At 34.5% G+C, this 13,697-nt stretch overlaps 1 pseudogene; it reads left to right on the top strand.

The window, feature by feature from the left end:
• Window positions 1–2,509: 2,509 nt before the first annotated feature.
• Window positions 2,510–2,625, top strand: LOC112485704 (annotated as a pseudogene).
• Window positions 2,626–13,697: the final 11,072 nt, after the last annotated feature.

Below are 13,697 nucleotides of genomic sequence, written 5' to 3'. Positions count from 1 at the left end.
TAGAGATCAACTATAAGAAAAAAAAAGGGAAAATACACAAACACATGAAGGCTAAATAACATGCTACTAAACAATGAAAGAGTTATTAATGAGATCGAGGAAGAAATCAAAAGTTATCTAGAGACAAATGAAAATGAAAACACAATGAATCAAAATCTATGGGACACAGCGAAAGCAGTCCTAAGAGGGAAATTCATAGCAGTACAGGCCTACTTCAAGAAACAAGAAAAAGCTCAATTAAACAATCTAACCTTACTCTTAAAAGAACTAGAAAAATAACAGCAAACAAAGCCCAAGTAAGTAAAAGAAAGGAAATAATAAAGATCAGAGTGGAAATAAACAAAAGAGTCTAGAAAAATAATACAAAAGATTAATGAGACCAAGAGTTGGTTCTCTGAAAGGGTAAACAAAATTGACAGACTCTTATCCAGACTCATCAAAGAAAAAAGAGAAAGGACTCATAAATAAAATCAGAAATCTACAGACTCCACAGAAATACAAAGGATCATAAGAAAATACTACAAGCAATTATACACTAACAAATTAAACAATCCAAAAGAAATGGACACATTCCTAGAAACATATAATCTACCAAGATTGAGTCAAGAAGAAACAGAAAATCTGAACCAACCTATTACTATCAAAGAAATAGAATCAGTAATCAAAAACCTCCCAAAAAACAAAAGTCCTGGACCAGATGGTTTCACAGGTGAATTTTACCAAACATTCAAAGAAGAATTAACACCTATTCTTCTCAAACTATTCCAAAAAATTCAAGAAGAGGGAAGGCTCCCTAACTCCTTTTATGAGGCCACCATTACCTTGATTCCAAAACTTGACAAAGACATTACAATAAAAGAAAATTATAGGCCGATATCGCCTATGAACATTCATGAAAAAATCTTCAACAAAATATTAGCAAACTGAATTCAGCAATACATTAAGAATATCATACACCATGATCAAGTTGGATTTATTCCTGAGATGCAAGGTTGGTATAATATCTGCAAATCAGTTAATGTGATACACCACATTAAGAAATTGAAATATAAAAACCATATGATCATATCAATAGATGTAGAAAAAGCATTCAACTAAATCCAGCATCCATTTATGATAAAAACTACCAGCAAAGTGAAGATAGAGGGAACATACTTCAACATAATAAAGATCATATATAATAAACCTACAGCTAACATCATACACTATGAGGAAAGGTTAAAAGTGTTTTTCTAAAGGTCAGGAACAAGACAAGGATGCCCACTTTCACCACTCCTCTTACAGATTGTATTGGAAGTAGGACAAGAAAGCAGTAGGACAAGAAAGAGAAATAAAAGGTATCTGAATTGGAAAGGAAGAAGTAAAACTCTCGCTATTTGCCGATGACATGATACTATACATAGAGAACTCTAAAGATTCCACCAAAAAACTGTTAGAATTGATCAATGAATTCAGTAAAGTAGCAGGTTACAAAATAAATATTCAGAAGTCAGTGGCATTTTTATACACCAATGATGAACTTTCATAAAGAACAATCACGAAAACAATCCCATTTACAATTGCATCAAAAACTATAAAATACCTGAGAATTGAACTAACGAAGGAGGTAAAAGACCTGTTATCAGAAAACTATAAGTCATTGAAAAAAGAAATTGAAGAATATATGAATAAATGGAAGCATATATCATGTTCATGGGTAGGAAGAAGAATCAATATCATTAAAATAGACATACTACCCAAAGCAATCTACAGATTCAATGCAATCCCTATTAAAATACCAATGGCATTTTTCAGAGAGCTAGAACAAATAATCCTAAAATTTATATGGAACCGTAAAAGACCCCAAATAACCATGGCAATCTTGAGAAAGAAGAACAAAGATTTCACACTACCTAATATCAAATTATACTACAGGGCTACAGTAATCAAAACAGCATGATACTGGCATAAAAACAGATACGTTGATCAATGGAACAGAATAGAGAGCCCAGAAATAAATCCACCCCTATACCCTCACTTAATATATGACAAAGAAGGCAAAAATATACAATGGGGTAAAGAAAGTCTCTCATAAATGGTGTCGGGAAAATTAGACAGATACTTGCAAAAAAAAAAAAAAGAAAGAAACTGGACCATCTTCTTAAACTGTATACAAGAACGGATTTGAAATGGAGTAAATACTTAAATGTAAGACCCGAAAATATAAAACTTCTAGGAGAAAACATAAGCAGTAAACTCTTTGATATTACCAACAGTAATTTCTTTTTGGATATGTTTCCCCAGGCAAGGGAAACAAAAGAAAAAATAAACAAATGGTACTACATCAAACTAAAAAAGGTTTTGTACAGCAAAGGAAACCATCAACAAAACAAAAAGACAACTAACTGATTGGGAGAAGATGTTCGTTAATGGTACATCTGATAACAACTTAATATTCAAAATATATAAAGAATTTATACAACTCAATGACAAAAAAACAAATAATCCAATTAAAAAATGGGCAGGAGTGGTCTACAGCCATGCCACCCTGAACAAGCCCGATGTCTGATCTCGGAAGTTAAGCGGGGTTAGGCCTGGTTAATATTTGGGTGGGAGACCACCTAGGAAAACCAGGTGCTATAGGCATAAATAATAATAATAATAAATATATTAATTAATTAATTAATTAATTTTAAAAATGAGCAGAAGACCTGAACAGATATTTTTCCAAAGAGGAAATACAGATGGCCAATAGACATATGAAAAGATGCTCAAGGTCACTAATCATTAGAGAAATGCAAATTAAAACCACAATGAGATACCACCTCACACCTGTCAAAATGGCTATCATTAATAAATCAAACCAAGTGGTGAGGATGTAGAGAAAAGAGGTTGCAAATTGCTACCGCCATTATGGAAAACAGTCTGGAGGTTTCTCAAAAAATTAAAAATGGACATACCTTTTGACCCACAATTTATAATAGCCAATAAATGGAAGCTACCTAAATGCCTATCAACAGATGATTGGATAAGGAAGTTATGGTTCATATATACAATGGAATATTACTCAGCTATTAAAAAAAATGAAATCCTACCATTTGCAATGACATGGATGGACCTAGAGGATATTATGCTGAGTGAAATAAGACAGACGAAGATAAATACCATATGATTTCCCTCATATGTAGAATCTAAGGAACAATAAGAGCAAACTAATCAAAAACAGACTCACAAATATAGAGGACACTCTGGGGATGGCCAGAAGGGAGGGAGGTTGGGGAGCTGGAAGAATGTGGTGAAGGATAAAAGAAGTAAAAATTAGTAGTCGATAGATGGTCACGGGGATGGGGAGAATGGCATAGAGAATACAGTTAGCATTAATGTATTGGTTAGGTGAAGAGCCAGAGGAGAGAAAGAGCAATTAGGGAGATCATTTTAGAAACTATATAAATGTCTAATCAATGTACTCTATACTTGAAACTAATAAAATAAAATTTTAAAAAATTAAAAGTAAAAAATAAAATATTGTACATGTGTGTAGTAATGTCTTTAAAATGTTAGTAATAGCTATCTCTAAGTAATGGTATTACATGTAATTTTTACTTTCTTCTTTATACCTTTATATATTATATGAACTTTTTAGAATGAGCATGCATTACTTTTTTAAATAAAATAACATAAAGCTGTCTTCATATTAAAAAAAGAAAAAAATAACAATTACTATATTTGAAATTGAAAGAAAAATTTATTAAATTTTAAACTTTTTGGTAATTTAAAATAATATATTTATGTAAAACAAATATATATTTTATATTTATATAAAAAAGCAAAACCAGTAAGAATAGTTGCATTTATTTCCATTTTAAAACTTTTTTATATCTGCCTTAATAGACTATAACTGAATTTTCTTATTATAATTCAATCAGTAGTAGAAGAGAGATGTGTTTTAAGCCTTTCAGGTAATTATGGATCTTACTCTATTATGTTAGACCAAATTATTCAGCAAGTAAGAATGAGAACTGATAATAAATCTAAAGCCATAACAATGAATTTTTCATATTGTTACATTAAAATCTGTCATCTTGTATTTTGACTGGATCTTTTACTGAGGTATAATTTTAAAACATCACATATTGGCCATATGAAAAAAAATGGTTTACTGAGTCATGCATATCTTCCAGTTTTTGATATTTTTTAATTCAATATTAAAAATAATGACTGTTAATATCATCACCAATTTCATCTGTAAAATCTTTAGGTATTGAGGAGCTGTTGAGCTCACTATGGCAGGTATATAATTCCCAAAATTCTTTCATTTGAAATCTTAAAACATTATATAGGTAATAAAAAATGTCCGTTATTTTCCATGAAGCAACAGGCTCACTCTGTTCATTTATTTTAGAAAATGTCTGCCAAACACCCAATTTTAAATAAGCATAGTTTGTCAGGAATTCATTCCAGTAAAATGATGTTCCATGAAGGAAGTGCTAATTCATCTCATAACTCAATTTCACAAGTGCTTTTCCTAGAGACAATCATCATACTTTTTGTGTACAGTGGAAGTACTTCGCATGTACTTCCCATTGCGTTACACAGAATATTAAAAATATATATATACCCAAGGGCCAAAATTTAATAAAATTAATAATCTTTTTTCTTTCATCAAGGACATTTTAAGTAAAATTATCTTTCTTTCTCCCTTTTGCCAGCACAATGTAGCAATAGTAACAAATGCATTGTCTAATAGTAGCCTACTTCGATGCCTCTGTCTTTATCCACAATGTTGGATCATCAGTGCAACTGTCAACAAGGTTAAAAGTCAATACTTTTAACCAAGATAATTTTTCTATTATCTTGGAACTAGTTTTGCCCTCACCAACACCATGAAAGAGTCACAGGGACTCCTGGGTGTCCATGGACCATACTTTGAGCATCACTGTTTCATTGTGTTAAATCATAAGCTTAGGAGTTGCATGCTATTGCAAAGTAACCTGTGTATCCCTAATAATCATGAATGCAAAATCTTGGACAAAATATTAACAAACTGAATTCAACATCACATTAAAAAGGTTACAAACCATAACCAAGTGGGATTTATCCCTAGGAGGCAAGGATGGTTCAACATATGCAGATCAACAAAGGTGATAAACCACATTTACAAAATGAAGGATACAAATTCATGATCATCTCAATAGCTGTGGAAAAATTATTTGACAAAATTTAACACCCTTCCAGGTAAAAAAAACTCAACAAATTAGGTGTAGAAGTAATGCACCACAATATAATAAAAGCCATATTTGAAAAGCTCACAGTTAGTATTGTAATCAACAGTAAAAACTGAAAGCTCTTCTAAGATCATGAACAAGGCACAGATGCCCACTCTCACCACTTCTATTCAATATAACACTGGCAGTACTAGCCAGAAAATTCACACACACAAAGACACACACACAAAGAATAAAGCATGCAAACACGAAAGGAAGAACTAAAATGATCTCTGTTTGCAAATAATATGATAGGTAATTCTAAAAACTTCACAAAAAAGTAAACTAAAATTAACAAATTTAGTAAAGTTGCCTGATTAAAAAAAATCAGTTGCATTTTTATACACCAACAATGAACTATCCAAAAAGGAAATTAAGAAAACAATTCCATTTGCAATAGCATCAAAAAGAATAAAATACATAGAAATAAACTTAACCAAAGATGTAAGTAACTGTACACTGAAAACTAAAATACTGCTGAAAGAAATTAAAGCAGACACAAATAAATGGAAAGAGTCATGGGAAGAACTGATATTGTTAATATGTCCACACTACTCAAAAACATCTACAGATGCAATATGGTGACATTTTTTCACATAAATAGAAAAAAATCTAAAATTTATATGGAACAACAATAAACCTAAATAGCCAAATCAATTTTAAGCAAGAAGAACAAAGAAGGAAGCATCACACTTCCTGATTTCAAACTATATTACAAATCTATAGTAATCAACATAGTATGATACTAGCATAAAAACAGACATATAGACCAATGGAACAAAACAAAGAGACTAGAAATAAACCTCCACACATACAGTTAAATAATCTTTGCCAAGGGTACCAAGAATACACAAGGAGAAAAAGGATAATCTTTTTAGTAAATAGTGCTGGAAAAACTGTATATCCATATGCAAAAAAAAATAATAATAATTAATTAATTATACCTTTATCTTGTACAATACACAGAAAAAAATTAACTCAACATAAATTAAAGACTTAAACATAGGATCTCAAACTATAAAACTACTAGAAGAAAATATAGGGGCATATCATTTCTTGGATATGACACTAAAAGCACAGGCAACTAGTAGAAAAATAGACAAGTGGGACTATATCAAACAACAACCAAAAAAAAAAAAAATTCTCAGCAAAGAAACCAATCAACAAAATAAAAGAGCAACCCACAGAATGGGAGAAAATATTTTTTAACTATAAATCAGATAAAGGATTTGTATCTAAAAAATATAAGGAACTCCTACAACTCAAAAAACAAATAATCCAATTAAAATTGGTCAAGTGACCTAAATAAACATTACTTCAAAGAAGACATACAAATGACCAAAAGGTAAATAAAAATGTGCTCAATATCACTAATCATCAGAGACATGCAAACCAAAACCACAATGACATATCACCTCGCATCTGTTAGAATGGCCTCCATTGAAAAGACAATAGATAACAAGTGTTGGCAAGGATGTAGAGCAAAGGGTGCCCTTATGCACTGTTGCTGGGAATGTAAATTGGTACAGCCACTATGAAAAACAGACTGAAGGTTTCCTAAAAACATTAAAAATAGAACTACTATATGATCCAGCAATCCCACTTCTGGATATATATGCAAAGGAATAGGAACTAGGGTCTCAAAGAGACATCTGTACTCCCATGTTCATTGCCACGCCATTCACAATAGTCTAGATATAGAAATGACCTAAATCTATTAACAGATAAAAGGACAAAGAAAATAGGGCATATACACAATGGAATATCATTCAGGTTTGAAAAAGAGGGAAATCCTGTCATCGTGACAACATAATGAACCTGGAGGACATTATGCTAAGTAAAATATGCCAGTCATAGGACAAATACTACATGATATCACCTTTATGGGGAATCTTATAGAGTCAAAAACTCATAGAAGCATAGAGTCAAAGAGTTCTCATCACAAGGAAAAAACATTTTTTGTAACTATATGAGATGATTGATGTTAAACTTATTGTGTTAATTATTTCACAATATATGTCAAGCCATTATGCTATATACCTAAAATTTATACATTATTAAATGTATAAAGTATTATGTATTAATAAAACTGGGATTGGGGGAAGAAACAGAGTAGAATTATAGTTGGCAGGGCCTGAAAGGAAGTAGAAATGGTACAAAGTTTCAGTTATGCAAAATGAATATGTCCTAGTGTTCTACTGTACAGTATAGGGCCTATAGTTAACAACACTGTATTGTACAGTTAAAATTTTGCTAAGAGGGTAAATCTTATGTTAAGCGTTACAATTAATGATAACAATAATAATAACAAAGAAGTCAGGAAGAAACTTTTGGAGGTGATGGATATATTAATGGCATAGATTGTGGTGATGGGTCCATGGATGTATACTTTTTTCCAAATTCATCGAATTGTATGCATTAAATGTGTATAGCTTTTTCATGTCAATCATACTTTAATAAAGTGGTTTAGATACAGAGATACATGGGGGCGTGGGGAGAGATAGGGTGACTTTCCTTGAGATGATGACATTCAAGTAAAGGGTTGCCAAAAGGGAAGAAATTAACTTGTCGGTAGATGGAGGAAGCGTATTTCAGAGAGAGGAAACAACCAGTGCAAAAGCCCTGTATTAGAATCGCACAAGGCATGTTAGAGAAAGCAAGGCAGCCAACAGTGGTAAAAGGGCATGTCAATGTGGGAGAAGGGTAGGAGATGGAGTCAGAGAAGTGAAATGGGTCTAGACCATGCAGGATTTGGGAGATGCCTGTATAATAACTTTGCCTTCTCCTCTGAATAAAAAGGTTAGAGGCATCGAATGGCTTTAGATGAATTATAGGTGTCTTAAAAGGATCACTCTAGTTGCTACCAGGACTCTAATAACAGAATGAGGTGGATATAAGGTAAGCAACATTCTTTGCCTCATCTAGTGCCTAGTAGTGAGCATATTGTGGATGCTTGATAAAGTCTCATCGATTGATTGCATAGGTACTGTCGTTTTTTCCATGCAAAGATTTTAATACTTTTTTTTTTTGTAATTATAGAGCAAGCCCTAATCAAATCATTCAACTAAGATAAATGTGAAGCATTGTTTTATGACTTCTTACTATATGGCGAATGTAGGTTAATGTTCTTGTTGCATAATTTCAGTTATTTCAAATATGCGTTCAGTACTACTCACTAACTTCCTGAACCCTCTCAAAGTTATTTACAACACATTTATGTACACTTTGTGCAACTAAATAACAATTTGTTTATAATACAAGCTGTGATGGGAGATGACATAAATATTTTAAAGAATCCTGTTCAAAAGTTCAAAGACCCATATTTGCTTTTATATGCCATAAACTAAATATAGAAAAATGAATTCATTGCAACAAAACGCATTTGAAAGAGAGCTTTCTGTTAGATGGCATCTCCCTTGCACATGCATAATGCTTTATAAATTTTGCATGTCCATGTCTTATACCCCTCCATGCTGCTGCTAGTGGTGAAAGAAGTTGCAACAGCCTTGAAGGAGACATCTTTATTAGTCAGGTTGCATTTCTCTAGAATTCTAAATCTATCTAACCCTTTCATATCAGTTACTATTTGCCTTAGCACTACCATTCGTATAACTCTCAACCTCGTTTCTTCCTCTCCTTCATTCACAAACATCTTCAACCTTTAAGTCTACTGATGTTTTTCTCTGAAAAATTTAAGTACTGATCCCTCTCTCTATATCCTTGCTATAATGATAACTACACAGCTGTACATACTGCTTTTAATATTTCTCTAGTTGCAGTCCATATGACACACAACTGTCATGTCATGGTCTTTGTCTTTGACCATGTCACTGATGGTTCTGTTTCAGAGCAATATGTATATATAGTTCACTGATGTTTTTCTCTGAAAAATTTAAGTACTGATCCCTCTCTCTATATCCTTGCTATAATGATAACTACACAGCTGTACAAACTGCTTTTAATATTTCTCTAGTTGCAGTCCATATGACACACAACTGTCATGTCATGGTCTTTGTCTTTGACCATGTCACTGATGGTTCTGTTTCAGAGCTATATGTACATATAGTTCAAAACTATATATATGTGTATGTGTGTGTGTGTGTGTGTGTAGAGAGACAGAGACACAGAGACAGAGACAGAGACAAGGAGAAAGAGAAAGAGAGACAGACCGAGAGGCAGAAACAGAGAGAGATTGAGAGAACATATGGAAGGGAGAGAGAAAGAGAGGGAGATTTATTATAAGAATTGGCTCATACAGTTATGGAGCACAAGATGTCGCAAGCTGGAGAACCAGGAAAGTCAGTGCTATAATTCAGTCCGTGTCCAAAAGATTGAAACTCTTGGAGCTGATGACATAGGTCCCAGTCTGAGTCTGAAAGCCTGAGAACCAGAGTGTCAACGTCCAAGGGCAGGAGAAGTTAGATGTCTCAGCATAAACAGAAAAGGCAAATTTGCCCTTCTTCTATTTTTCTGTTCTACACAGGCCCTTAATAGATTGTGTGATGCCCACATGCATTGGTGAGAGCCTTCTTTTTTACTGAATTTACCAATTCAAATGCTAATATCTTCCAGAGACAACCTCACAGGACCACCCAGAAATAATATCTTAACAGTTTTCTGGTCATTGATCATAGCCCAATCAAATTGATACATAAAATTAACCATCGCAGCCTTCAAGGAGAATTTTTCTGCCTATGAGACATAAGAAAGTAGATCTACTGCTGGCGGAAGCTGTCTCGATTATTTCTCAAAAGGGTTGAATCAATGAGTGCAATGATAACTTACCTCTCCTAGAAACATCTAAGAGATTTCATGAGTTTGAGAATTAAAAATTTTCCTTTGACTTCTCCAATTGTCGATCAAGACTTCCTCTTGTGTTACTAGGTATTCCTTCCTCTTTCTGCCAAGTTTTTGATAATCCCTGGCCTTTTCTGCCTTTGTTTCTCCCCTGGCTGTCCACCCATGCTTTCACTATCCCTCCTCTTTACCTAATATTTCCTTGCATCAACAGCTGTTTGACTAAATGCCCTAGACATAACTCACTTTAGCATTAATGACTTCTGCTTTCAGCACTACCACTTGAATCTACAACATCCACAGCTATATTATACCAGGCCCTACTCCACACATACTCCCAGGAACATGGAAACTTAATAAGTTATTAAATGGGGTCAGGTTCTTGGATGTAGTGCAAAAAGAAAGTTTTAGTTTATGTATGTTCTCTATTCACTGTTAAACTTAATTCAGTAAGAAAACATTGGCTATTTAAAGCAATATTTACTGAAAAAAATTCACTTACATGAGGTATTTTTGTCTCATAAATTAATATTTATAATAATTAATATTGTTGAGAATTTATTTGCCAGGGCTAGGTCTAAGGGCTTTACATGTGTTAATTCAATGAAACATCTCAATAACTTACATATCAGACCTTGTATCAGCCCCGTTTTATAGAACAGGCACTCCTGCAAGCAGAAGCTTATGTTTTTCAGAGCTGAAGAGATAGCTGACACAGTATAGACAATATCAGTTACAGCAACTAGAGTAAGAAGGGCAACTCTCATTTTACAATTCCTTAGCCACATGTAGTTATTGTTCCTCGATTCTAGAAAGGACATTATTCTCTCGTTACAGTGTAATCTATTACTTTCAAGAGTTTACTCAAACCCAATCTCCATTTCTTTGTATGATTCTTTAGGCTCATTTTTTCTCACTTCATAGATAATTATTTAAAAATTAAATCCGTGAAAACAGGTCTTAGATTATGATAGGCTAAGTAAGGACTTAAAGAACACCTAAAGAATGCAGTAAAGTCATAGGCAGAGGACTGTCAGCAAATATTCTCAATTAAGTCAAAAATCCAGATTATCTTTCATAGCAAAAGTGAGGCAGGTAATCAGAAGAAAGTCAAGTAATAAGGAAATGGGAAAAGGCTCAGCATCCAGTAGAAATTTCCAGCAGAAGAGGCTGCATCTAGCAGAAGTTTGCAACTGAGATTCTCAGTCACTGTGAAATAAAGTACACGGAGAAATTCTGTTGCTGAAGAGAGTTGTCGGGGAATAAAGTCACAGGAAGGGCAAAAGGAACAGAATAGGATTCCAGCTGCTGGGGAAGATGGACACCTAGAGGTTACTCAGTAGCTAATCAACTGAGTTATGCCACAGAAGGATATACTAACAAGGAAACTGGACCCAAATCACCATGGTTCTGGAAGAATGGTGCTCAAAATCCAAGCCAGGATACAAAAACATTTATTCAATCACTAAACAAGGGCAATTAATATTTGTTCCATATGTCTCAGAGTTAGAATGATATTAAAGTTATAGATAGTGAGAAAGAGTCTTAAATTTAAGTCAGCATTCACCCATCCACTCATTCTTATTAAATATCTTATCTGCATCGTGCTCAAAGGATAGGTGGTGCTCTAGGCAGGAGGAAATATTCTCATCCAGAAAATCGGGAGAGCTGCTTTCTGACTTCACTTCCTCTACTGACCATGTGACCTTTGGAAAGTCAGGAGCTTCCAAGTGAGGGCAGTCAGGCTCGTTGCGGCATAAAGGCCCCATTTAACAGGAACTTTCTGCAAATTTGGAATTAAGTAGAGATCTGTGTACCCTAAGCATGATTTCTGGAATGTATGGGATCACCTTAGATGCTAGAAGATTCTTCCAACAGGTAACTTTATCTACTCCTCTGTTAAAAATAAGCTCCTTTTCTGTTTCTCCTTCTCTGATAGAGGCTTCATGTTGTTTTTCCCTAAAATAATTGTTATTATATTTCAAAATAAATGGCTATAAATGACAGCTAATCAGAAATGTAGAAAGGAGTACTTGTCTTGGCACTAAATATTAACATTAAATCAGCCAAGCCAAAAACTGAAAGTTTTGAACCCTCGATTTAATTGAATGAAGACAAAATGCTATTGCCAGAAGACAAAGCTACAATTATGCACTTTAAACAATGGCTGAATTGTAATATCCAGGTATGAAATAGAAATTCTAATTAAAAGATTCCTATGATATTGCTACAGGTCCTTAAATTTATAAAGTTCCCAATAAATGCCCTTTGAATTTAAAATACACAATGAGATAATAGCTAACAGTCGATGAGAATGTTCCATGTTCAAGGCACTTTACTAAGGGCTTTAAAACCAGGAATTCATTTAATCCTTATAGCAACTCTATGAAGTAGGTAAACTTTACAAATAAGAAGCAAAAACAAACAAACAAACAGCAAATAAACTATGATACAGAGAAGCCAAGTAACTTGTTTAAGTTGGCACAGCTAACAAATTCAGGTACCACCCAGCATTGCCATGGCACATCATTGTTCTACTGGAGTCCTCTGAGCTAGCTGTGCATCCCAGCATAGACTCCAAAATTAGATGGTCATGCTTTAAGAATAACTACTAGGAACATGTGCAAAGCTGAATCCAAACATAAATTAGTTTTGCCATACGAATGTTATTAATATCAATTAACATTTGTAAAGCATCTTATATATGCAAAGCTTTATACCTCAGGGTAATGTTGAAGAATGTATTATTAGTTCACCTGCATCAAGAAACCAAACAAACAAAAAGGTTCCAGAGATAGGGCCATTTACCCATTCTGAATTAGGGTTGATTTTGTCTAAGTGTTTAATGATCTTAACACCCAATCTCTCAACTCACCAGAGTCCTTTTTGACATTTATAATAAGAAATCTGTTAATAAATTTGCATAAGAAAGAGAAGGAAAAAATGGCGTAGATGATAGAGGCTCTGTTCATCCTTTTGGCAACCAAATCGAATTTGTGATGTAAACAAGGAGGAGCAACAAGGAAAAATCGCCTGGGATGAACAAGCCATACAACTAGAGAGAAATCCAAGAAATCACCCTGCAATGGCAGAAGGTAGGACGGGGCTAGGACGCGGGGCTGTCCGGTCTTGTGGCTGAGTGAGACGGAGACTGCGGCAACAGCAGAAGACTCTTAAAGGGGCCATGTCCCTGAGTGGATTTTCGCGGTGACGGACCTGCTCTCTCTGAGCACTGGTGCCGATTTGGCTGCACACAGCGGGCACCAGAGACTTATAGGGAAACATTGCCTGAGTGAGGGCCGAAGCAAGATTTGCTCTGTACAGAAGTACTGGCAGTATCCATTGTTCTCTGTTGAGCCCTCGCTCCTCCCAGTGTGTGGACACAGTGCTGCCATAGCCGTGCCATCATCAAACTGGATAACAGAGATCACTCTGCTCAGAAGATTCCCTGAAACCCTGCCTCCGCCAACTCACAGCCCCACCCAAGCCACATCCAGGTTTATCCTCAGCGAGTCAGGTGCTCTTTGCTGAACAGCGCCTAGACTCACACTGGAAGCAGCTGGCCTCGGTTTCTGGTGTGGCCTTTTGAGGCAACTGTAAGCACGGCATCTGTGGATTGCTTGCTGAATCTTAACAGGTGGCCCCAGAGGGGTAGAG

The sequence above is a fragment of the Pteropus alecto genome, unplaced genomic scaffold (genome assembly GCF_000325575.1).
Source record: "Pteropus alecto unplaced genomic scaffold, ASM32557v1 scaffold5, whole genome shotgun sequence".
NCBI classification, from domain to species: domain Eukaryota; kingdom Metazoa; phylum Chordata; class Mammalia; order Chiroptera; family Pteropodidae; genus Pteropus; species Pteropus alecto.
This window is presented reverse-complemented; position numbering and strand designations above follow the sequence as displayed.